The sequence below is a fragment of the Zalophus californianus genome, chromosome 14, assembly GCF_009762305.2.
Source record: "Zalophus californianus isolate mZalCal1 chromosome 14, mZalCal1.pri.v2, whole genome shotgun sequence".
Taxonomy (NCBI): domain Eukaryota; kingdom Metazoa; phylum Chordata; class Mammalia; order Carnivora; family Otariidae; genus Zalophus; species Zalophus californianus.
In genome coordinates, this window is record NC_045608.1 from 73,099,456 (window position 1) to 73,103,663 (window position 4,208).

Consider the following 4,208-nt stretch of genomic DNA (forward strand, 5'->3'; position numbering starts at 1 on the left):
CTCTTCTCCTGCTGGGTTTAGGCTTTATTTGCTGTTCTTTCTCCAGCTCCTTTAGGTGTAGGGTTAGATTGTGTATTTGAGACCTTTCTTGTTTCTTGAGAAAGGCTTGTATTGCTATATACTTTCCTCTTAGGACTGCCTTTGCTGTATCCCAAAGATTTTGGACAGTTGTGTTTTCATTTTCATTGGTTTCCATGAATTTTTTTAATTCTTCTTTAATTTCCTGGTTGACCCATTCATTCTTTAGTAGGATGCTCTTTAGTGTCCATGTATTTGAGTTCTTTCCGACTTTCCTCTTGTGATTGAGTTCTAGTTTCAAAGCATTGTGGTCTGACACTATGCAGGGAATGATCCCATCTTTTGGTACCGGTTGAGACCTGATTTGTGACCTAGGATGTGATCAATTCTGGAGAATGTTCCATGGGCACTAGAGAAGAATGTGTATTCCGTTGCTTTGGGATGGGATGTTCTGAATATGTCTGTGAAGTCCATTTGGTCCAGTGTGTCATTTAAAGTCTTTATTTCCTTGTTGATCTTTTGCTTAGAGGATCTGTCCATTTCAGTGAGGGGGGTGTTAAAGTCCCCCACTATTATTGTATTGTTGTCAATGTGTTTCTTTGCTTTTGTTATTAATTGCCTTATATAATTGGCTGCTCCCATGTTCGGGGCATAGATATTTACAATTGTTAGATCTTCTTGTGGGATAGACCCTTTAAGTAGGATATAGTGTCCTTCCTCATCTCTTATTACAGTCTTTGTTTTAAAATCTAGTTTGTCTGATATAAGGATTGCCACCCCAGCTTTCTTTTGGTGTCCATTAGCATGGTAAATGGTTTTCCACCCCCTCACTTTCAATCTGGGGGTGTCTTTGGGTCTAAAATGAGTCTCTTGCAGACAGCATATGGATGGGTCTTGTTTTTTAATCCAATCTGATAGCCTGTGTCTTTTGATTGGGGCATTGAGCCCATTTACATTCAGGGTTGAAAGACACTTTTTTAAAGTGAAAATAATGACATCATAAGGTGAGGTTTATGATATATAAGCATATAAAATATATGAGTTCTAGAGGAGATGACCTGAATTATACTATCAAAATTTCTTATACAAGTAGTATAATAAATCCATTCAAGGTAAACTATGATAAGTTAGGGACACTTGTATTTCCTAATCACCAAAACATAACCCTAATGGCGTTAGCAAAAAAGCAAACTGAATGATAGAATGAAACACTAAAAGATACTCAAATAACCCAAAACAGGAAACAAAGAGTACATGGACCAAATAGAAAACAGGACAAACTCAAGTATGTCACTAATTATGTTAAATATAAATGCACTAGATGCTCCAATTAAAAGGCAGATAATAGGGGCACCTGGGTGGCTCAGTCGTTAAGTGTCTGCCTTCGGCTCAGGTCATGATCCCAGGGTCCTGGGTTCAAGCCTCACATCGGGCTCTCTGCTCAGAAGGAAGCCTGTTTCTCCCTCTCCCACTCCCCCTGCTTGTGTTCCCCTTCTCTCGCTGTGTCTCTCTCTGTCAAATAAATAAATAAAATCTTTAAAAATAAAGGCAGATAATATGAGATTGAATTTTTTTTTTAGAATAACAAAAAATATTTTACTAAAACATAAGATTTACAGAAGTTTCCAGACAAGCCATACAAAATGGTCACAAGCTTTTTCTTGAAGGAAGTATTCTACACTTGACAGCAAGCCACAATGTTTTTAGTGAGGGCTGTGATATTTGTTTAATGTTCCCATTTTGGTTCAAACAATCAAGCTTGTCCATCTACAGCATCTAAATAAAGTTAGACTTGGCTAGAGAGCATATTCTAAAGAACTGGTTAGCTGCTTTTAACCAATGCAATTAGATCACCATAAAAGGGGTGAAAGGAGCCCAAAAAATTAAAATAAAACTATCTCTCCCCCTCAAAAAAAGTAATAAAGAAAAACACCCACACCCCTGCAGCTAACCCTGACAACTACCTTCATTCACAGTGCTTTATACTCAAACCATGATGGGGAAATGAATAAAAGCAGAGAAGGGCCACTGCTTTTAAACGTTTCACAACAATCCGGATGGTACTTCCTAGCCTCTGCTCATGCTTTACAACAGTGAATCAGGACAAGACATAGGTTTGCTAATGTGCATTTAATCACCAAAGGACTGAAGATGTCTGGGCTTTTATTCTGTAATGTTTCTAAGACTGTGTCCTTTAAATGCAAGCAGAAGTCTTGGCAGAACAGGAGAACAGGAGAACTGTTCTCTGATCTGATCCGATCATCATCAGATCGATTTTAAATATTATTCATGGCATATAGCCTAGTCCATGCTCTAGCTGTTTCTATGGCTTGGGCTTCGTTGGTCTTCCACTGCTGCGCTACATCATTTGCTAATGGATCATCTGGATTGGGAGCACTTAACAAAGCCTGGATCGATAGCAGAACTGTGCGGATCTGCAGTGCTGGGGACCACTTACTTATCTTTCAAAATATCTAAACATATTCTTCCCAACTTGTCTACATTAGGATGATAAATTTTGGTCATGAAACGTACTTTAGGGTCTGCCATCAGGTATTCTTCTGGTAGGAACAGTTCAAGCTTAAAAGTCCCTCCCTCAAAGGGGAAATCCTGGGGGCCAGCAATGACCACATGAAAATAACGGGCGTTGCTCTCATCTGGTTCTGCTTTAATGCCAGGAACTGGTTCTGCCAGCAAACGCTGGGTTTCCTTGATAATCCTGCGGGGCAGCCCGGCCATCTTGTCAGATCCCGAGTTCGGCCTCTGGTCTCGACTTCGGCTCCGCTCGCCTCTGAGATTGAATTTTTTTAAAATAACACTCAACTATATACTGTTCACAAATATGCACTTTAAATGTAAAGACACAAACAGATTGAAAGCAAAATAATAGAAAAACCCATCATGTAAACACTGAACAAGAAGTCTGCTGTGGCTCCATTAAGATCAAACAAAGTAGACTTCAAGGCAAGGAGTACTAACAGAAACAGAGGAACATTTCATAATCATAAGAGAATCACTTCATCAAGACATCACTCCTAAATATATATGCATCAAATAACAGAGCTAAATTTAACAAAACTAAAACAAGAAATCTACAAATCCATTTTACATAGGTGATTATTTGATTAGCCTACTGAAAGCTTAACTGTGTTTAGACTTCCTGATAAGGTCTCCCAGTTTCTATGAAGTTTTGATACCAAGGTTTCCATAGCTTATTATACGAGTAAAAGACTGAGCATTTACAGGAGGAAAACATATAAATAAAACTAAAAGATGCAGTCTACTCATTGCTTGGGCAGAGGTGGTGACCTTGTCTGTAAAAAGCCTCTGTTGATCTCATACAGATATAGCCTCTGACAACTTTGCTATGAAAAAAAAAAGATGGGTTTAAACTACCTCTGGCTTTTATTTCTTAGAACAAAACCTGTTATTTTTCAGCAATTCCTAAATATCATCACTATCTGAATAGGAGTCTCAAAATAAAACATCTTTTAAATCACCCTTCCTTACCTTCTTTCCAGAATCTAACACACAATCACCACCGCTTTATACTAACAGATTATATCTTATTCTTAATTTGGAATAATGTACTATTCAACTCCATTTATTTTATATGATTTGTTAAAAATATCAATATCATCAAACTAATTATGAGAGACAAATAGCTTAACCATAAAATTAATGTACCCAGCCCCTCCAGGTCAGTTAATATGTAAATTTAACAATTTTTTTCTTCTTGTATAATTACTTTCAGACATGTGAATGAAGGTGATTAAAAATAAGTAAAGATCGGAGTTCTGAGACTGATTCATATGATCTACTTCTTAGTATCATTAAATATTTCTTAGTCTCTCTAAAGCTAAAAGGACCATTATTCAAACAGCATTGTGACAGATGGCAACAGGGCCAGCCCAAGGCAAACTCTTTAAACTCATCTTTCTAACCTCTTTCCCCCATTTTTGGCACTTGTTTGTATTTTTCCTTCCCCTCAGAGTCCCAAATTCTTCCACAAACATTTTGTTTGATGATACTGCATGCAGCCTCAGAAGAGGAAAGCAATGATCTGGAGGATGAGTCCCAGAGACACAGAGTATCCACTTCCCGTTCAGCATAGGGGATCTAGGGAACAGTTACACTTACTGCTCAAAATTTCACTTTTTTAAGGATTTTGTGTCAAGCTCATTCTAAAC

The 4,208-nt window shown here is 37.7% G+C and overlaps 1 pseudogene; it reads right to left on the reverse strand.

The window, feature by feature from the left end:
- Positions 1 to 2,294: 2,294 nt before the first annotated feature.
- Positions 2,295 to 2,802, reverse strand: LOC113913037 (annotated as a pseudogene).
- Positions 2,803 to 4,208: the final 1,406 nt, after the last annotated feature.